The sequence below is a fragment of the Xenopus laevis genome, chromosome 6L (genome assembly GCF_017654675.1).
Source record: "Xenopus laevis strain J_2021 chromosome 6L, Xenopus_laevis_v10.1, whole genome shotgun sequence".
NCBI lineage: Eukaryota > Metazoa > Chordata > Amphibia > Anura > Pipidae > Xenopus > Xenopus laevis.
Window position 1 is genome coordinate 91,021,955 of NC_054381.1, and position 23,554 is coordinate 91,045,508.

The window sequence follows — 23,554 nt, forward strand, 5'->3', positions numbered from 1 at the left end:
AAGTGAGTACTGTGCAAAGCCAATGAGAGAGTGCCTGAATATTCAGTGGGTGATGGCACATGTGGAGATTAGTGGTCCATGATTAATCTGCTCTACTGCGCGAAACTAATCTCCTGAAAATGCTTTCCCAATGGCAGTAATGTAGGAAAACCTACAATCTGCTTTATTTTTATGAAATAGCTTGACGTTTCCATGCTAAACAAGTTTGGGCTACTTCAAAAAAAAAAATTAAGCAGCACCCACAGTAAATCAAATGTATCGGACGATAAATCTTCACGTGTCAAAACCCTAAGAGGCTTTCTGTACAGCAGCTCCAAAAGAGCTGCTGAGCCATAAACTCCATTTAGTAGGGATAAAAATAATAGGAAAGCACTTTGAACAAGTCTTTCATTTTATTTCTGTGCATAGATCTATTTTAATCTACCTCGGTGAGAAAAAGAACTATAAGTGTAGTTGACTAAGTGTAGTCTCTATGTAAGAGTCTAGTAAAGGAAATTTCTATGACCAGTAACACCAAAAAAAGGAAAGGGTTTTGTTGTCCATTAAATATTGCACATGTCCTGATGCTGATTTGCCCCCCCCCCTGCTCCCTATGTAGTGTACAGGCAGGACTGTAATCTTTCTGTCAATTTGCAAACAGATTGAATTTTTGCCACATGAGCGTGTACACCTAGACAGGTAGATTGCAGTCCTATTACTGCACACACGTATGGAACAGAGGGAGACTGAATCTCCCTCATTTCTACCAATGTGTGAAACACTATGGAGAAAATTTTATACATTTCTATAACAAAAGCATACTTAACACTTTTTAGTGAATGCGATGTGATATGCAAATAGGAATGGAGAATTGAAGCAAACTTTGGTGGAGTTAGGAAAGAGAAAATTCACATAATAAAACATATGCCCCACTGTATATTATCTACCAACTACTACATGAATAAGGAGTTTGCAATTCGTAGTGCCATTTACTGAATATTGGGTATATGTTTTGGAGTGAGCCATAGACCTATATTAAGCTCTGTGGCAACACCAGTTTGTAGTAGCTGAGCTGGGTGGCCCTGGCCACAAATGTTTTTTTATGGGGGGCCCTGACTACCAATATCTTTTTATTTTTTATTAACATGTGGGAACCCTAGCCACCAATATTTTTTTTGTTTTTTTACTGTGTGGTGGGGAAGGCGGACCTGTAGGTGGGGATTGCGGTGGGCGCAGCCCAGGGGGCCCAGGAAATTTTGTTGTATGGGGCCCTGCGATTTCTGATGGCGGTCCTGCCCATACCTGTTCTATGGAATAAACATTCCCACATTATACAAATAGCATTCCGAAATTTAATGCACTTAAAGGAGAACTAAACCTCTGTGAAGCGAAAACTACCATCCTCTTCTCTCTATTGGCCCCCCTTCCTGATTTTTCCCTCCATAGTACCTTACTTGAAAAAAGTGTCCCTAGCATTAACATGGACATTCATGCAGAGTAGTACAACTGAGCTCATGGGCGCCATCTTCACTATCTTCGGATTCGGACACTGAGCTTTTTCACGCATGTGCAGTTGGGGCCAGTTTGTTATTCCTGGCTACTGTCAGTGTCGGACTGGCCCACTGCGATACCAGGAAAACTCCCGGTGGGCCCTCATGCTTCTAACCATTTGGCATATATCATGGTCATTCCCTATTTCTTTTTAGCTAAAAAGAAGCTTTATAATGGAAAAATAAAGTATAGTAAGTAGAGATAAAAGACTTGGAGAATAAAGAGGTTAAGTGAGTAGAGGAGGAATAATAGTTTGGAAAGTGGGTCCACGGTCTAAGGTTTTTCTGGTGGGCCCCTGGCATCCTAGTCCGACACTGACTACTGTGCATGCACCGGAAGCTCCGAAGATTACTGAAGGAAAACAAGAGGATCCAAAGATACTGTACACCACTGTGCTACACAATGTTAATTCGAGGGACACTTTTTTTGAAGTAAGGTACTATGAAGAGAGAAAGCGGGGGGGAGGAGCCAATGGAGGGAAGGGGATGGGGTTTTTTTGCTTAATGGGGGTTTAGTTCGCCTTTAAGTGCATTCATTTTACCATTTTCTGAACGCTATTTGTATAATGTGAGAATTTTAATTCCACAGAACAGGTATGGGACCTGTTATGCAGAATGCTTGGAATGCTCGTTTTAACTGGGCTTCTTTCCGTAATTTGGATCAACATTCTTTAATGGGCAGATTTATCAAAATGTGAATTTAGAGCTTAATAAATAAAAACTCACTCACGTTGTATTAATTACTTTGGGATTTTTAGAATTGTATTTATCAATGGGTGAAACTTAGAACTCACAATTTTATAAATATGGTTCTAAAACACCCATAGGGATGAATATAACGTGGGTGAGTTTTTATTTATTAAACTCTAAATTCACATTTTGCTAAACCTGCCCGTAGTCTGCTTTATCTATCCATACTCATAAGTAGTAAAGGAACGTTGTGTCAAAAAGGTAAAGATGGGTTTTGAACAAGATAGAATCTTCAGACTGTAATAATAAAACCTACTTAGAATCTAGTTGAAACAATACAACAGGAAATCGATATACATTCACCTTAAAAAGTGTCAGACAGATTTAATGTAAAGCTATAAACAGAAGACAATCTCCTCATGTGTCATTGCCCTAAAGTTTGAAAAACAAAGTCTATATACTACACCACGTTTTACCCACATTACAAAAATCTCAGCATGTAGGAGGGGCATGAATACACATTTACTTTACTTCAGCTGTGTGCTTGAACATCCTTCAGTTGCATTCATGAATATCAATTGATGCAACAGTGAATACCTGTTTTGCATAACACAAAAGGAGAGCGCTTTAACACCTTCTGAAATCAGGTGTTAGGCCACTCTTCAACCAGCCATGTACCATGTAGTGCCTTGCATGTCATACACACATGGTGCATATAAAGGTATGCTCAGGGGACTTTCTGTATGGCATTCTCCTGTGCATGGTTTTGGGCAGTTTTAGTGCTTTTGAATCTAGCACTACACCTAGCAACAAATAAGTTTGATATAGCGGGCTCAATGCACACAGTCTTTTTTTCTTTGATTCATTGTAAAATAAAGAAGCATTTTGCTGCATCTTTAGTAGATCAGTGCTAATATAATGTAGTGTCATGAGGCAGAATAATGGAAAAAGTATTCATGACATTGAAAATCTCCGTTAATAAAAGAAGATTTGAGCTCATAAATCATCTGCACAAAATAGGGCCTGTTTTAATTTTTTTTTTTTATAATCGTTTTTATTGTTTTCAAAACAAAATACAAATAAAAAGAAAAAAAAGAAAGGTTGGTGGAGAAACAAGTCACAATACTTGGCATTCAGCGCTGTACATATGCATATCCGTACACATGACCAGGTACACAATTTCACAGTACAGCACATACATCATAACAATGATATGGAGACAAATCTTACAGATACAGTTTCTCAGGAAGAAGCAGCCCCAAGCCGCAAAGCTTCCACCCATCCCGTCCAGACCGAGTCAAACTTATTTGGCGTGCCTCTTTGGATATAGACTAACCGTGCCAGCGTAATATGTTCCTGCAAAAGGTTTTTCCACATCTGTACAGTGGGGGAGACACCCGATAACCACTTAAGAGCTATACATTTGAGTGCAAGGAAGAGCAATTCTCTCAGGGATACTAACACATAGGGGGACTTAGAGAGATATGTAATAACACCTAGCAGGCACACTTTTGGGTTCACAGGTATATGTAGTGCAGTTATGTGGGAAAGTTTCTCACAGACTTTCGCCCAAAACGAAGCCACCTCTGTGCAGCTCCACATCAGGTGAAGAAAGTCGGCCCCTGGCAAATGACATTTGGGACAACAGTCATCTGGTCTGATATGAGCCCTGTGCATACGTACAGGTGTAATGTATGCATGATGTAGAATAAGAGTTTGGAAGAACCTACTTCTCACATTAAAGGACACCAGACTGGAAGCCTCCAAAGCTTCCTCCCATTCCTCATCCTCCAAGTCACCCATAGCAGATTCCCATCTTCCTCTGAAATTACCCGCTATACACTTCTTATTTTTCATTAACACAGAGTAGAGCCATGACAGGGGATGATTTCTGCAGAAGCTAGTGAGGTATTCCAACATATTTTCCAGTGGTGATTTAGATATAACAACTGGGGATAAGGACCATTGAGCCTTAGCGGCCTGTTTAAGTTGGTAATATTGTAACCAGGCTGTAACCTCCACTGCATAATCGGTCTCAAACTGCTCGGGGGTTTTGAAAACACCATCCACGTATAGATCCTCAATGACCTGAACCCCCTGTGGTTGCCAAAATAACTGCAGGTCTGCATGCCGGAAATGGGGGGTCCCCTCATTTTCCAAAAGTGGAGTATTTGGGGAAAATGCCTGATACTGAATAAGTTTCAGTGCCACCTCCCATACCTTATAAAGCGTTCTCAGCAATGGAAGGGGGCAGTGAAAGTTCTGGATATGTTCCAAAAAAATTAGCGGGGGTACCTTGTTACTACCCCAACACTCCCTAAGAACCACATAGGAAGAATCAGTAACATCTAATTTAGACCACGGCAGGAGATGCTGCAATTGTGACGCTAAGTAATAAGATCTCCAATCTGGAAGGGCCATCCCACCCTGCAGGGTCGGGAGTTGTAAAACCGAATACGCCAGTCTGCTTCGCTTGCCGGCCCACACAAATGTTTTAGTATCAGAATCTAGCCGTGTAAATATCTGTTTTGGTATGTATACTGGGGAGTTCGCAAATACATACAGAAGCTGCGGCAAAAAAATCATTTTACAAATAGCCACTTTACCCGGTGGCGTTAAGGGGAGGGAACTCCAAGCCTTCATTTGACTAGAGATTTTAGTAAGTATAGGGGGTCAAGTTATCCGGCAGGTAATCACGGTGGTGTTTGGTAAAGGATATCCCTAAGTAATGAAGTCGGTTGACCCATTGCAAGGGCTGACCAGGTGATTGATAACGAGGGGCTTCGTGATCCAAGGGAAATATATAAGATTTACCCCAGTTTATAAGCAAACCCGAAAATTTCCCGAACTTTTTGACCACATGGAGGAGTCTATCCAGTGATTCCGCCGGATCTGCCAGAAACAGCAACATATCGTCCGCATATAACGCTATCTTTTCCTCTACATCCCCATATTTACAGCCCACAATATTAGCATCCACCCTTACCATAATAGCTAGCACTTCAATGGCCAGTGCGAACAGGACTGGGGATAAAGGACATCCCTGTCTGGTACCCCTTTCCAGTGCAATAGAGGCAGAGATCGAATTGTTCGTACAGACTTTTGCGACAGGGCAAGAATATAACAACTGCACCCAACCGATAAACTTTTCCCCAAAGCCAAACCCCGCTAGTGTTTCCCACAAATAACCCCATTCAACAGTATCGAACGCTTTAGCGGCATCAAGAGAAAGGATAACCCTCCGGCCCTGATTTATGTGAGGTAACTGAAGATTTGCAAAAAGTCTTCTAATATTCGTAACAGTAGCCCTCCCCGGCATGAACCCCGTTTGGTCTCTATGTACCAACTTAAGAATTACTGTATTTAATCGGGCCGCCAAAATTTTTGCTAAAATTTTTATATCACCGTTGAGAAGCGAGATAGGTCTATAGGACTCACAATGTTTGGGGTCCTTCCCTTTCTTGGGAATCAATACTATGAGTGCCTCAGTCATGGAGGGAGGAAGAGTCCCAGCAGATAGTGCCTGGTCAAAGCAGTGTTTTAAGCGGGGCACTAACACGTCCTTATATTGTTTATAGAATTCCATAGGGATGCCATCTGTCCCTGGGGCCTTACCACTAGGGAATGAACCGATTGCGTCCTCAATTTCCTGCACAGTAATGTCTCCCTCCAAATAGGATCTGTCTGCTACACAAAGTGTGGGAAAAGGCACCTGTCCCAAATACTCCTGCAATTCCCCCTGAGTGTAAGTGACTCTTGTCCTGTAGGCCTCAGAAAAGTATTCCTGAAATGTCTTATTTATCCCTGCCATGTCTGAAATCACCACACCTGCAGCAGAGTGGATATTCATTATAGTGGTAGATGGGGCTATTTCCCTGCACATCAACGCAAGGAGATGACCAGTTCTGTCCCCAAATTGGGTAATTCTGTGTTTGGAATATAAAATACTTTTGTGGGCCTGCTGCACCAAGTAGTTTTGTTGGTCCTGCGACTTAAGAAGCCAATTAGTTTTATTTTCTGGATTGGGCTGTGCAATATATTGGGCCTCCGCCTTAGAGACATCCCTTTCGAGGCGTATTCCCTTCTCCTCCCTTCTCTTTTTCCAGGTACTAACTCTGGACTTAACTATCCCTCTCACATATGCCTTCATCGCATCCCATTCACTGGAATCAGTGGCTGTGCGTTCATTAAGTACCCAATATTCATTAAGTACTTGAGGGAGACCCTCAGATACATCTGGGAGCTTTAACCAGTAGGGCTGCATCCGCCATGGTCTACTGCCACGGGCAGAAGTGGAGACCGTAAGAGAAATTGGGGAGTGGTCTGAGATCCCACGGGGCATAATGTGTATATGTTGTATCATTGGTAACAAATCTGTAGATAATGAGGCCAAGTCTATTCTGGACATAGACCCATGAGTTGTGGAGTAACATGTGTATTGTTTTAAAGTAGGATTCCTAGCCCTCCATGCATCTACCAGCCCCAAAGCCGTCAAACATTGTTGAAACCTTTGAGACGGTCTAGTAACTACCTGAGCATTAGGGGTAAATTTATCCAGTGCATCCTGAATGGAATTAAAATCCCCCATGCAAATTATTGGCAAACGCGGAAACAGAGATATTGGGGAAAGACACTCAGTCAGCATGGCCATTGTAAATGGAGGGGGAACGTATACCCCCACAATCAAAAATTCCCTCTCATCAATTCTAGCATGTACATATATAAATTTGCCCCTTGGGTCCGTTTTGATGTTAATAGGCTGGAACGCGAGCCCCCTTCTAACCAATATGGAGACCCCTTTAGCATAATTCGAGTAACATGCATGATAAGTAGCACCTATCCACGGACGTCTAAGAGAAGGGGTCTTATCAGGCGTCATATGAGTCTCTTGCAATATAATAATATCATGGGGATGTTTTTTTAGAAAATTGAAAACTAAGGACCTTTTAGGTTTGTCCCGTAGTCCCCTCACGTTCCAGTTTATCAATCTCAAGCCCACACAAGCCATTTCAGAGAATAACACAGACTATACAGAATATCAATTAGGGCCCCCAAACAGAGTACGCCGGCCATCCACAGCATTAGCACCAGTGTTTGCATGCATAATAAGTAATCTCTCACCAACCTAAAAAACATTACCCCCCACCCTGCTTTCAACCCACATCCCCAACCTGGGTTCAGCTTACATGGATCCCGAACCATCAAAAAACCCAAAAAAAAAAAAAAAAAGAGAGAAAAAGTCCTGAAAGTAGAACGCTGCGGGGGAGCCAAAAAGGGCTCAAATGTGGGCAGCTAACCTTACTAGTCACCAATACCTTGTTCACGTCCCAAAACGAAGTCACTCCTGAATACAAGTGCCCATACGATGCAAAGGTAGGTATATTCAACTAGACCACAGGACCAAGGCAGGTATAAGAAAACCAGAGCCACCAACAGAAGAAAAGGGGGTAGCCTGCGTATACCGTCCAAATACCGTCCAGGGTCAGGCCTGCCCCAGCTGAATAGGATCTGCGCCATTCCGTGGATGAGTAGATGGGGTGGACTCCAACCAATCCACTGCTTGGCGTGGGGAGGAGAAAAAAAAGGATTTTCCAGCATGGACCACACGAAGTTTAGCGGGAAAAAGCATAGCATATTGCATATTGAGCTGTCGCAGCCTCCTCTCTACTTCCATAAATTGCAGCCGTTGTTTCCTCACCTCCATCGAAAAATCCGGATACAGGGAGACAGTAGTATTTTGGAAACGAAGCTCTTTAGTGCGTGCCTCTCTAAGTGCTGTATCTCAATCACGGTAGTTTAACAAGCGCGCAATCACCGGTCTGGGCCCTGCGCCTGGTGGTAATGGCCGCGCTGGAACCCGATGCGCACGTTCAATTAGGAACATGGAAGAGAAGGCCTTCTCTCCGAGCTGTGTTAGCAGAAACTGTTCCACAAAAGCTTCCATCGCAGTACCCTCAGCTCCCTCTGGCACTCCCACCAGCCGTATATTGTTACAGCGCAGACGATTTTCAAGGTCGTCCGTCTTAAATTCTAATGCCTGTATGCGCTTATCAGCCTCCTTGGCTCCTTTTCCCAGTGGGCCACATACATCCTCCAACTCCCCAATCCTGCGCTCTGCCTCGCTGGTACGGTCTCTCAGTTTAGAAATGTCCTGTTTCACCGTAGCAAACTCCGTTTTAAGACCGTCTATTTTATCAACCAGCATCTCATGATGTTGTTTCATAATATGCGCAATTTCCAACAGGGAAGGTTCCGCTCCGTCATCCGGACCAGCAGGTATGGCCGGAGAGTGAGGGGAAGACGGTGGACTGTCGGCAGGGAGGTCAGTCTTGTCCGCGGCAGGGGAGCTGAGGGCAGAAGTAGTCGGGTCACGTGCAAAAACTTCCAAGCGCTTGGCCGCAGAGGCGCTTACATCCGCCTTCTTAGCACTGACCTTAGTTTTGGAGGGAGAGGTCTCCGATATGGGGCCGAGACGCTCAGACCTTTTCACAGCAGGTGCCGAGGCTTTAATCGCGGAGTTCCTCCTCATGATGACAGAATAGGATCACCTCTATCTGGCACACGTTTCGGTGCAAATTCCGAACTGCAAGGTGCACTTTAAAACAGGATAAGTTCAGGATCAATGCAGGAGCAACAGGACGCACGTCCTCTCACAAGCTCATGCTGGCCACGCCCCCCGGCCTGTTTTCATTTTAACGATTAAGTATGAATCTGACTAATATGCTGCCCATTTGTGTTCATTACAAGGCCAAAGTTTGTCTCTGAGGGTTGAAAAAAAACAAACATTTCCTGATACACCACAATGTCAATGACCATTAAGCAAGTGTAGGTGGCAATGGCTTGAGAAACGATTGTCTGCTTGTGCATTTGTTAAAACAAATCACTGATCATCATGTTTCATTAAATTTTCTCAAATTTAAAGGGCATTAAATGTCCTGGTTTGCTTACTACTGCCCCCCCCCCCCGAAAAATAGCAAGATATACATTTATTTTATTCTACTATTATTTATTTTACTAACAATAATTTTATGCATTCCTGCACTGTTAAGTTTTCACCTGGAAATAGCTTGAATCTGAAAATACACCATATAAAACTTGCCAAGGGCATGTAGAAGTCATTGGCAGAGGTCCCTTGAGCCAAATGAAGATTTAATAGCCTTTATGATGTTCAAGTTTTTTTTTTCCATGGGTTTCGCTCAATCAGTTCGAGCGATTCAAGTTTTCGAGTTTTCGGGTTGTTAAGCATTTTTCTTAACTTAGAAACAATTTCAGAGTTTATTCAAGGTTTAAAAAAGCTCACATAGTTCTGAAATTTGACCTTTGATAAATAACCCCTTAAATGTGACAATCCTGGGTTACCCAGGATCACTTAGGGGCAAATTTAAGGTTGAGGTGAATTTTTTTTATTGTGTACTTAGACTAGGGAATAGTCCAAATTTGATTAAAATTTGAAAAAAATGAGAAAATTTGAATATCGAAATTTATCATGTACTGTCTCTTTTAAAATTTGACTTTGACCATTTGCCATCTAAAATCTGCCGAATTTCTTGTTTTAGCCTATGCGGGACCTCCTACAACCTATTTGGAGTCAATTGGTAGACTTAAAAAAAGTTTTTTTGGGAAAAATTTTGATTCGAATTCAATGGAATGCGCTATTACTTCGATTCGTATGATTTGAATTCGGCCAAATACAGACCTATTTCATCGAAAACTGACCTATTCGGCCAAAAAAAAACTTTGACTTCATTTCGGTTGGTCTTTTTGAATTAGAATTTTGACGTTTTTCTAATTGGAATCCGACCCTTGATAAATATGCCCCTTAATGTAATTTTTTTTGTAATATGTTTGTAAAGGGGCAGGTATTGTCTGGCACTTTTATCATCTGCTGGGTGATCTAGCAATTCGTGTGTCAGTGCCTTTAAACATTTGGTAGAGTTTAACAGCAGGGGCCAGATATGTTCCTAGTGCAAACACATCTTTTTCACATTTTAAAACAAAATATATTCTTTGTTAGCTTCTTACACCATCCCATAAAGAAGAGCATATACAGGAAAATCATCATAAGCACTGGCTTTGCTGAATCTTGTCACCCATGTAAAAGGCTATATTAGAAATATTGTCAGGAAAAGTTCAGTTCAAAATTCAGTGGTTGAATTTAGGTAAAAAAGCTGGGGGATGCTATGTGAGACACTCATAAGCCCCTTCCACAATTATAAGCCACACCAACTGTTATTTTAAGCCTCACCCACTGACACTTTAAAACAATGACATTTTGCTATTTAAATTTTGGTATTTCCTTCGAATAGGCGATTTGATGGCCAGTATGCATACATTTACCTAAGTATGTGGTCTGTAGGGACCCAAAAAAGAAAATTGTGCATATGACTTTTCTTGGCTGTCAATTTAGATTCTGAAAACACAGCACCCTGTCTATGTATTGTGTGTCATAACACAGCACAACCCCAGCATATAACACATAGCACATAACACAGCATTAGCCCACATTATTTCATATATATATATCATTCTCCTACCATTTCTCAATCTGCTACTGTTCTCTACCTTCATTTTATTTTTGTTTCCCCTATTTTCTTCTTATCTCCTCTTTAATCTGATGCTTCCACCTCCTTCTTGTGTATAAAACGTCTCCTACTCTTCTCTACTTCTCTCCCAGCAATCTTTTCTCTTCTATATGCTCTTTTAACTTTTGTTGTTTTACCTCTCCATTTTATTTGCATGCAGATGTGTAGAGTAGCAAAAGAAAGCTCCAGTATTACAATAAAAAAAAGTTCTTTATTTATATAGCATCCCCTTGGGGGGGGGATGCAGAAGTTTCAAATCCCAGAAGAGGAGGGATCACCATATCTTCGGTCTCCTACAAAAAAAAAGTAAAACCGTAAATAAACCCAATTGGATTGTTTTGCCACCGATATGGAATTATGCAGCTGTGATAGGATTAAGAGCAATGTACTCTTATATTATTACAGAGAAAAAGAAGACATTTTAAATTAGAGAAATATTTTTTGTAATTATTTGTGTAAAAATTTAGTCTATGGAAGATGACTTACCCTAATTAGGGTTTTTCTGGATATTGTGTTTCCAGATTTAGATTCCATACCTATACGAATTAGCAATCTGTATCACTTTAAAAAAAATCTAATTATTTATAGGATTGTCATACTAATTTAACTTTAATACAAGTATGCGAACAGCCGTGAAACAATATTTCTGGTATATATTCTTAATGGTTAATTGAACCAAAAAAATTAAATGTTAGAAACTAAAGCAGTCTCTTTTCTTATGAATATGTTGCCCAAAATGGTATGGCATTGACTATCTGTAATTAACCTGGTCTTTCACTACTCCGTGTTGTGATGAATGCATACATTTTAAATGATTTTTATAACTGAACTAAATCACATAAATTATTACAAATATTTCTTAAAATTAATTTTTATATGTGTTTTGGGGTCCTTACAACAAATGTGAGCAGGCATTCCAGATCATTGCAAAACATTATCAGCAGTGAATGGGTTATTAAGCCCATACCCACAAAGCCTTAAGGGATAGTTGCAATATGAGTATGCTCTAAAGGATCAATCTGTGTCTCATTGCTCAGCATTATATAATGTTTATACCACAAATAAAGCACAGGTGGCATTGGCAAGCGTGATCATGGATACACATTTTTCTGGTTTTAGAATTTAAATTATATAAACATGGTGCATTAAAAGGTTTCTCTAAGATGAGTGCTGTGTAATGTGGGCTCATAGCATGCTTGTTAAACAGAGCAGAACAGCTTGCTATAGACGAAAAATCTTTTCACTTTAATGATTGATAAATAAGACAGAGAAAGTTGATCTATGGTGAATTATACATGGGGCAACATTTTCCACAAACATATTATGTGCCATGAGTTATGACTTTCATTTTAATAGGAAAAGGTGTTGTGTATTTTAAATGAAATGGTGCTGTGGCACACGTTGAGTCATCTGAGCTAAATATCTAGATGAAGTTTGCCCTGCCTGATTTTTTGAAATTCAACTCACTCCCGTAATATAGATAATAAATTCCAAAAATGAAATACAATATAAGGTTAGAAACTTTGCTGCCATGTACTAAACTACCACATAGTTACCAGCAAGATATCTAGTTCTTTTTATATCGCTGCTCCCTGTTCCCACTAATAACATTGAACAAATTTTATGAGCTGTTACTTTGACCTTCAATATAATATGCATTAAAGGTGACACTTTATAAAATTCATTGGATCTACAGGTTAAGACAAGAATCAAGTGGCAGCTAAAAAGGAACTCCACATCGAGATAATGTTTTAGATTTGTTTGCCATGAACTGTGCCTTTATCATAGACATGAATTAGAAGAAGATATCTGTAGTCAGGCAATTTTGATTTATCATGGAGAACTACAGTGATCAAAACAACTTTGTTCCCATGATGCTTAAAATGAGAAAATAAGAAAAAAATAAAATAAGAGGGGTGATTATATATCACACACTCTTTTAAATTTTTTGTTAATTTTATGTTTCGTTTTTTCTATGCAATATTAATTTTGGGAAAATACTAAATAAGCTTATCTGGTTGCTCAATAGTGGAAAGCTTTTGAATTAAATATTTGATCTTATCCACACTGGTTTCACAACTTAAAATTAACAAAGGCCTTAAGCGGTTTGTTAAAGCTTAAATTAGATATTTTCCCTTCATAAATAGTCTAAAAGTATTAATTTATAATATGCATGGCTTAGTCTATTGTGTGCTTTAGAAATGTTATGCGTTCTATACAACAAGACAATAATATTCGAGTAACTGAGGACAGGGTGCCAATTGTGCTTTAACTTAAATCTTAATGAGTTTTAATGTTTTGTATTGCTAATAATAGGCCCCAAAAGAATAAAATATGTGCTTCTTTTTGTGTGACTTCATGGAACTTATCTAAATGTATTATGGAGCCTTAAGCTATAATGTATTTTTGGAAGCACAGACCTTATTTTTGGAAGACAGGTGGTGAACTGAGGAAAAACCTGTAGCAAAATACACTGTTGAAGTAGCCTTAAACCATTTGGGAAAACAGGTTTACACCTTTCCAACTTAAAAATTTGTGTTGTATGCTCAGGTACAGAAATTGACTTGAATTTCATTCTTCATTTATACTTTGCTTTTAAAGGAAAACTATACCCCCAAAATTAATATTCAAGCAACAGTTTATATCATACTAAGTGGCTTATTAAAGAATCTTACCAAACTGGAATAAATATATTGAAGTAAATATTGCTCTAACATCTCTTACCTTGAACCACCATTTAATGATGAACTGTGTGCTCCCTCAGAGATCACCTGACCAGAAATACTACAGCTCCAACTATAAGAGGAAGAAGTGTGAGAGTAAAAGACAGAACTTGGTCTGTTTATTGGCTCATGTGAAATGTATGGTTTGTTTGTGTGCACCTTGAATTTTTAGTATTAAAGGGGGCGGCCCTTAGTTTTTAAAATGGAAATTTTGTTTTATTTAGGATTACCCAATGACATGTACTACTAAAAACTATATTATTATGAAAATTGTTTATTTAAATGAAGAAGGATTTTACATATGAGCTGTTTTTATGCAATATATTTTTATAGAGACCTACATTGTTCAGGGGTATAGTTTTCCTTTAACGTACAAATAAAATTTAAACACATTTTTGTAAATTACATTTCTAAAATAATTATTGTTGGAATTATTTTTACATAGCATTTTGAACCTCTTTCATAGTTTAAAAAAAAAATTTGTATTTTGCACAAAAATGCAGCTGATATGGAAAGCAGCATGTGTCCATAGTAGATTCCATTCTTGTATACATCAAGCAGTACCGTACCAAATTTTCAAAGCACCGATCCAAAAATAATATGTGATAATTGACTTAAAACTTTCGACTTATGTGCAAAGATGAAAATGCTAAATGGAAAGACTGGAGTCTTTGATGAGTTTTAATATGCATCACCAAACTATGTGGCGTGTATAGACCCTCAATGAACCTTTTACAGGTACAATCATGCAATCAACACAACGTGGAATAAGAAATTGAGTGACATTTTTAAAAAAAAAATTTGTTGTGTGTACACTAAAATGTGCAAACCCCCTCCCCACAAAAGGTCAAGTCAACCCAAAATAAAAATTTGCCTAATTAAAGAAAACATAATTCCAGCAACTTTCAGATATACATTGATTAGACATTTTCCATGCTTTTAAAGTTATTTATAAAATAAGTTGCTATTTAAAGCATCATTTGCTTAACTCCTGGTTGTTGCCATTCCTTCTGGGAATTGCACATATTTATTGCAGAATGTGCCCCTGACCCATTGTTGAATGGAACAGAGATAAGCATCGGATTGCGAGGGGCAGGATCTATAATCGGCCCTGGGTGCCATGGTGATTTTGGGGCTCATAATTCTCTGTTTTATAACTTCCAAAAAGGACTTGTTGATAAGATAGTTAGCTTCAGGGCTGAGCCACTGTAGCAGAAATTAGAGTGATTCTGTGATCTTCCTTCATCTAAGGTCAATAACAGAATAACACACAAGTCATTGTTGCAATTGGAGTCTTAGCTCAAGGAACAGTGTTTCAGTGGTATGAGAAGTCAGGACAAGCAGTAGATGGAAAAGTAAGATATTAACATACTGCACACTTTCTTTGATGCAATGTTGTGTTTATAATTATATGTAATTCCCCTTTAACTCTTCTAGGACGGTAGACCATCATTGAAATATTTCTTGATCTTACATTAGAGCCACTTGTCCTTTAGCATTAGTGTATCTTAAATATATGTCATGAAACATGATGCACAATATTAAAAGCCAGCAGAATCACAGCTAAAATTGCAGATTGCCTTTTGTCTACACTAGTATAACGAGTAATTTTTAACTTAATCTCTTGGGCCACTATTCACTTTCACTGTAATAATATTAAGCCCACTACAAATTTCTATTGTCCGTAAATGTATTTAACAATGAACTCTTAAGTAGTGGATTTTTTTAAAGAATTATTTTGTCTCTGTCTAGATTCCCTGTATTGAGCTACATGGTCTCTGCATTTCTTGGCAGTGTTCAGTATATTTCCAATTTTGGCTTGGCTCCCAATTTATGCTTTGCAGAGTGCAGAATCTGCCAGAAGTTGACCTAGTGTTGTTAGGCTTTTATTTCTAAAGACTAAAAGCTAGTATGTCACTAGTTGTGTTTTGTCTGACTGTTGTATGTTGGATTGATTTATTTTGTTAAATAAGTATTGTCTTAAATTGCTGCTGTATTATTACATTTTCCTTAGAAAAGGAGACACAGTCAGAAATACCCATGCTGGCGTAGAAATGTTTCTGTACAAAATATGAATACAATTAGGAGGATATCCTTGGTATGCAATCAGCAGCCCCATTACCTGTACTAGAAAAATCGAATATATGGCCAGTTCTAGTGCATAGTTTCTTTAAAACAGTTTGAATGCTCCTGATTCCCCTCCCCTTTTTCAGAATGTAACGCTAAACCTGTATCTGTGGAAAGTGCCCTGGCTGCAAAACACAGGGCAAGGTTCAAAGTATGGAATACATTGGGCTTTGTGCCCACATCTTGCACCTTGCCTCACATTTCATAAATTAGACCACATTTGATCTTTATTTTGTTTAAACTTTGGAGTTTGTAACATTTTGTACTATAACAGTATGCTGTTATCTGGTGGCTTTGATTGCATTTAATCCAGCAGCCAGGCCAGTGGTTTGAAAGACAGACTGGAAACAAAACTGTATAATCAAGAGATACATTGTGGAGAAAGGTAAAATACCAAGTTAACTAATTCAAAAATGTAAAGAAGGCCGATGGCATGTTATCTTAAAATGTAAGAAAGGAATACTGACTAATATTCTAAGTAAAATTAAATAAGAGGTACTAAGCCAAATCGTTTAACATCTGGAGTCAGAATCTTTCCACCCAATCGAGAAGAGAATACATTATTTTCTCTGTGCCAAAGCCCCATACGCCTTTTTTTTTCTTTTTTGGTCATGATACATTTCCAGATCAGTGTTTATTAACCCTTTCTCAGTGGACCTAAATTAAGTCAATGAATGAGCTTTGTGACCAAAAAATAGTTTGAGAACCAGTCATGCAATTTATTAATATTGCTTCAATCATTGGAACCTACCCTGAGCAACATGGGTACCTGGTTTTGGGTGCTAACAAATAGGTTTCAGAACTTACCTATGTATCACCTTTTGGAATGTAAAGAACGGCATCTTCTATCTTAAGGTTGCCCTAGATGTTGTGTCATAAGAGCAATTTTGAACAAAATGTGAGGCTTTGGTTTTACACATAATTAGTGGCAATAATATTTTTCAAGAGATCTTGAAAGTTAGTATTACTATTCATTGCTATATTGTTGTTTTTGCTTGGAAATTCATAGTGTTATTACTGTATAAGTTTTTTCTGGGGATTGAAACTTAAGCCCACCGGAAAACTTTAGGTGGGTTTCAGTTTTTTTTTATCTGGTTGATGAAAAGTGACTACAACTTTTTTTTATACATAGATACATAAAGACATTTTAAAATATTTTTTCTGGGGATTGAAACTAAAGCCCACTGGAAAATTTTAGGTGGGGTTTAGCCTTTTTGTTTTTTTTTATGGTTGATAATAGTGCCTACAACTTTTTTTTTATACATAAATACATGAAAACATTATAAAATAGGTAACCTAATTATATAATATATATGTATTATTTTTTTTAAGGCTGAAATAAAATACATGTTTAGTCACTTTATCTCAGTGTAATGTGGACAGGGTCAAAATCTGTGTACTTGCGTGTGTAGTTGCGTCATACTAGAACACAGTTTAGAGGAAACAATGGTTAATGTATGTATTGTTTTGCTTTATTGTCTTTGCTGTAATATCTTCTATCCAAGTTACTGCCAAAAACCCTTTGATAAATAGTCTCTGAAGGCTTCTCACAAGGCAGTGAGAGTAATTTCATAGTAAAAATGTCTGCAGTCATAAACTAAATTACTTGGCTCGTTGCACACTGAAATATATAAAGCATGTTTAGAATATGTTCAAATAAATTCTTCAGCTTGATCCTTGTGAATTTAAAGTATTATTATTGCATATTAAGATATTCTACTAATAAATATTCCCAGTGTATTAGTCAAATGATGGGATTATAGGTTTAAATTAAAGTACAATCTGCAAGTTTTATTTTCATACTAACCCGTAAAATGCTAAAATATGAGCAATTTGTCAGGAAGTCTCAGGGAATCCATATTTAATTTATTGCTGATACGCAAGCAAATAAAATACTACGGGGCAAATTCACTAAGATGCGGCGAAGTTGCGCCTGGCGCAACTTCGCCGCACTTCGCCAGGTGTAGTTTCGCCAGCGCTCCGCAAATTCACTAAAATCCGAAGTTGCGCTCAGGGGTAGCGTAAGGTTGCGAAGTTGCGCTAGCGATATGTAAAGCGAAGTTACGCTAGCGAAGGCTAATTTGCATACGGCGCCAAATTCAAATTTCAATGGAGGAATACGTATCAGCACTACAAATGCCAAGAAAACCTTCAAATCATCAAATAAAATTTTTATTTTGCCCTACACATGTGCCCACTGTCTAGGTAAGTTGCCATGAGTCAGGAAATGTAGGGGGGAAGGAGGGGAGCCCCAAAAAATTTTTCGATCTTTTTCAGCCTATCACCCATCATGTAGAAAACACGCCAGCGTTTTTTGGGACTTAGAAAAAAATTTGACTGTTTTTGAAACAATCCCTATCTACTCTATTGCGCTTCGCCAGGTCTGAGGTGGCGAAGGAAGTCTAGTGTAAAAGGTAGCGTTCAGTACACTGCGCAAGTTAGTGAATTTGCGTAGTTACGTCGCTAGCGAAAATTCGCCTGGCGTAAGGGTGCGAAGTAACACTAGCGAAACTACGCCAGCGTTCATTAGTGAATTTGCGCAGTAACGAAAATGCCAAATGCTAGCGAATTAACGCTAGCGTTCGGCGCTTCGGCGCTTAGTGAATTTGCCCCTACATATCTTGCTTTGTGCACTGGTCAATTTAAATGTCTACATTGTCTAAAGAATAATTGAATGTAGGAGAAGTTTCTCATTTAAATGTTTATAGTTTATAAGATCTTGTTCACTGGTTGCCTTGCAACCTACTTCACCATCACTGTGGCAATTGCTATTCTGTGCTCTAATAGACATTCCTCTTAAAGGGGTTGTTCACCTTGAAATTAACTTGTAGTATGATGGAGAGACTGACAATTTGCAATTGATTTCCATTTTATATTATTTGTGTTTTTTTTAGTTATTAAGCTTTATATTCAGCAGCTCTCCAGTTTATTTCAGCAATCTGGTTGTTGGCGTCCAAATTACCTTAGCAACTATGCACTGATTTGACAAAGAGACTTGAATATGAATAGGAGAGGGCCTGAATAGAAAGACGAGTAATAAGAAGTATCATTAACAATACGTTTATAGCGTTACAGAGCATTTGTTTTTTAGATGGGGTCAGTGACCCCGTTTGAAAGTTGGAAAGAGTCAGAATAAGAAGGCCAATAATTCAAAAATTATACAAAAGAAAAAACGAAGGCCAATTGAAGCATCCTTTTAAAATCATATTAATATTTTGTGTTGTCTATGAGATGTAGTCTTCCTGTATAGCCACCAATAATGTATGTACTGAACAAATCTATGTATTAATAATTTATTGGACATTTTTCTGTTTTATTGGCAAAGGTTCTCAAATCTTTGTTAACCAACTTTATGGTAAAACATCACAGTTTATGTGGCCCTCCTCATGAAATTAATGTCTCTCCTTATTTGTCCATAGTTTGAATATATGCATCAATCAATTTGTATGTGAGATTAAGGATGCATGCCAATTTGTGTTTTTGGCATATTATTAGATGTCTCTTTTTAAAGTCCTTTGATTGAAGCCAAGTTTTAAAAGTAAGCCGCTTATTTTTTCAGTACTTACTGTATTTAACTTTTTTGTTAATACAGCTTTACAACATAAGCAGAACAACTTAATCAATTAATGTTATAATGAAAGGCTGCAGTACAGGACAAATGTGTCTGTGAATTCCATTATTTAAAAGCAAAATAAAAACCTTTGACTGACCACATACTGTTACAATCTGGCATCAGTAGACTGAGGTTTATGGGCGTTTACGGTGACCTTTCTAAGCATATAATTTAGGTGTAAAACCATTCATTGCCAAAAGATCAAGGATCAAGGGTTTGCTGTATCTGGGACGATAGTACAAGAGCTCACCATTTGGATTGCATTCACAGATCTCTGAGACCTCCTGTGGAAAACCAGTATCAAGTTACCAAAGAATATTGCTTCTAACAACCACATGTAATCACTCTTCTAAAAACAGTTGTTTTATAAACCTAGCGGTCAGCTTTGTGGCTTACATTGTTTTTCACTTAAGGGCTAGAAGTGTTTCCACTTGTTTGTTGTGTTCCTTGATATAGCTGTCACTATAGCAATAGTTATTTTTTGGGTGGTAGACGTAGGGGGGAAAAACTTTTTTTCTCTCTCACAATTCTTAGTTTCACCAATTCTTAGTTTCACCCATTCACCATAAATGACTGTAACATAGTAACATCATAAGTTAGGTTGGAAAAAGACACACGTCCATCAAGTTCAACCTTTTGACTGTATTTTAACCTGCCTAACTGCTAGTTGATCAAGAGAAAGGCAAAACACCCAATTTAAAGCATCTCCAATTTGCCTCAGAGGGGAAAAAAAATTCCTTCCGAACTAGTCCCCAACGAGTCCCTGGATCAACATGTACTATGAGCTATCATCCATAACACTGTATTCCCTCACTTGCTAAAAAGCCATCCAATCCCTTCTTAAAGCTATCTAATATATCAGCCTGTACAACTAATTCAGGGAGAAAATTTCACATCTTCATAGCTCTCACTGTAAAAGAAACCCCTTCCGAATATTTAATCGGAACCTCCTTTTTTCTAATTGGAATGGGGGACCTTGCATCAGCTGGAAAGACCTACTGGTAAATAAACCATTAGAGAGATTATTATATGATCCCCTCATATATTTATACATAGTTATCATATCATCCCTTAAGTGCCTCTTCTCCCGTGTGAACTACCCCAATTTGGTCTTTCCTCATAGCTATGATTTTCCAAACCTTTTAACAGCTTAGTTGCCCTTCTCTGGACCATCTCTAATTCAATAATGTCCTGTTTGAGCACTGGAGACCAAAACCATACGGCATCTTCTAGGTGGGGCCTTACCAGTGCTCTATACGGTGGAAGAATGACCCCTTCCTGTCGTGAATCTATGCCCCTTTTAATACAGCAGAAGACCCTTTTTGCCCTTGAAGCTGCTGACTGGCATTGCTTGCTACAGCCAAGTTCATGATCTACAAAGACTCCAAGGTCCTTTTCCATTATAGATTTGCTTAGTGCCATCCTTTATGGATATAAGTGGCTTGGATATTTTTACATCCCAGGTGCATGACATTAATCAACATTGAATCTCATTTGCCAGTTTGCTGCCCAGATTGCCAGTTTATCAAGATCCTGTTGCAAGGATGCTGCATCCTGGATGCTATTAGTTGTGCTGGATAGTTTTGTGTCATCTACAAACACTGATATATTACTTACAATACCCTCCCCTAAGTTATTAATGAACAAGTTAAATAAAAGTGGACCCAATACAGAGCCTTGAGGGACCCCACTAAGAACCTTACTCCAAGTAAAACATCCTCTGTACCCGATCCTGTAGCCAGTTTTCTCTCCATGTGCAAAGGACTTCATTAAGCCCAAGATACCTTAGTTTAGAAAGCAGTGGTTTGTGGGGCAAGGTATCCAAAGCTTTATTCAAATTGATCACATCTTCTGCTCCCCCACTGTACACATCTGAATATCAGATACCCTACAAGTATATTTGCAAATTTCTTAATTTGTAATAAAACTGAGTGTTTGTTTGCATGCTTGCTTAAAAATGCCTTAGAATTGCTTTGGAACCTAAATGAGGTTTTTTTTGGAATTTTTTGTCAGGTTAAAAATTTCCAGGTATTTACAAAGAAATCTTGATGCCTAAGATTTAATTATCTTTTTCTGGCTGTTTAATTACAGAAGTGAAATTGTTGTTTATTATGATAATGGATACTGGGAAGTTGGTCACATGTAAAGCAATAAAGTATTTTAGTTTGGCAATTGAAGAATCCACCAAACTCTTGATCTTGTTGTATCTCATTTGCTCAACTTGTGTATATACAAAACAGCAACATAAAACCATACACATAATTTTCGATTTTTATACATGTACTTCTAGAGAACCAGAGTATCACCTTGATGCCCCCATTATGAACTTACAGATTCCCAAGGGCAGATTTACTAACCGGTGAAAATTCGCCAGCATCCACTTCGCACCCAGCACAACACTTTGCCAGGTGAAAATTTGCTCCGACAACGCCAATTCACTAACATGCAGAGTTTTATACTGGGTGGAAAACGCTGGTGACTTTTCTCTAGCGGTAATATGGTAATGCAAGCATTTCAAAGCGAAGATACGCTTGCGTTCGTTTCTACCTAGCGAAAATTCGCTAGAGATTTTGCGCTCAGGTTAACTTGCATATGACGGAAAATTTGAAGTTGTATGGACTTCTTTATGTTATATGTTTCAGCAAATTTACATTGTTTATTGCACATGTCCAGGGAACCTTAATAAAGACAATGTAATGCCCTACACATGAGCCCACTGTAAAGTTAATGTTCCATATGTTAGAAAATGTATGGAGAAAACCTGTTACCAAAAAAAAAAAAAAATTCGAAGGACTTTTGCAGCCTATCACTCTGAAATAAGGAAAAGTCACCAGTGTTTTTTGATGCATTTTCCACTCACAGAATATGAAGTGAAGATTGAGGAAGATCTATGTACTCCATTGCACTTCGCCTGGTCTGAGCTGACTTTATGATTCCAAAGAGTAATCTCCAAACAAAAAGGAAAAATCTTTCTTGACTATAACAGTCCTGGATTGTATGTTTTTTTCCCATCTTACTAACTTTCTGCATATCTAAAATCAATTACACTCTTTGCACTCTGGCTTTCTCTTCTTACCTTTTCCAATTATTATTTTCCTGTCGCTTTTGCCCACAAAACCTTTTTATCAGTTCCACTTAATGTACATTCTGTCTTTATGTTGATGATATCCAAATATCGTTATCAACTCCTTCATTAACAGCTTAAACTCAGACTAAAATGTCCAATAGACTTGTAGCAATCTCCACCTGGATGAGTCGACACCATTGCATACTGAACCCAACTAAACCAAACCTGATCATCTTTCTTCCTAGTCCTGATCCTAGACCACCTTTTACAATTTCTTCTGATGGCATCTTGTCTGCACACTAGGAGAGGTCTTTTTATCCTCCCTCTCCCTCGCCTTCCATGATCACCAAGGTCATAACCTGTCACTTTTCCTATGCAATAATGACAGAATTCAACCATTTTCTTTTACAGGCAAGCACCTAAAACATTCATGCATGCTATCGTAGAAGTCTAGGAAGACTTGCATAACTTACTTCTAACTAGCCTCCCCCCCCTCCCCAATACAGTTTGTATGAAATTCTGCTGCAATACTACTCCTCTCATCTAAGACGGAACAGCCCCCGACAGTACTTAAATCTTTAACTGCTATTGATTAGCACGTATTAGAGGTCATTTCCAAATGCAACTGCAGTGTTCAAAGTTCAATTTTGGGCAAAGATCACCACTCTTTTTGCCTACAATGCAATGGTCCCCCCCCCCCATAAATCACGTGAAATTGTGGCCACACTCAGATTGCATTTGTAAAGTGAGAGTTACGTCACTTCCAGAACATGCTTTTCAGTATGGCGTTTGTATCTAATTTACTGGCTAAACATCTGGCGTGCATATTGATGCAATCTGCTGTGGGAACCTGGTGCTCCCTCCAGGTACAGGATGGTAGTAATTCCAGGGTTCCCCATCCTTAATAGACACAGATGTGCACCATTCATCAGATGTGGTAGGATGAAGCATTGGAAGCATGTGGACTGTGTTTAAACACACAAGTATTTCATGAGCTGCATTAATAGAAGCTTGCAATTTCATCTACTTTAGAGCACCCACACTCGCAGGTGCATTAGTATGTGACCTCTATTAAACAGCTGAAGTGTAAAAGAATTAAGAACATTAGTACCACATCTAGTCTCTGAGCAGCAGAAAGAGGGGAGATAGGACAACCCCTTTGTGTCAATGCCTTGTTTTCCTTATATATACTGTATATTCATTTGTACTCCAAACAGATACAG

At 38.5% G+C, this 23,554-nt stretch overlaps 1 protein-coding gene across 1 annotated transcript in view; it reads left to right on the top strand.

The window, feature by feature from the left end:
• Nucleotides 1-23,554, top strand: part of gmds.L (GDP-mannose 4,6-dehydratase L homeolog) — a 347,082-nt gene that overhangs the window by 96,005 nt on the left and 227,523 nt on the right. The gene's annotated exons all lie outside the window — the stretch shown is intronic.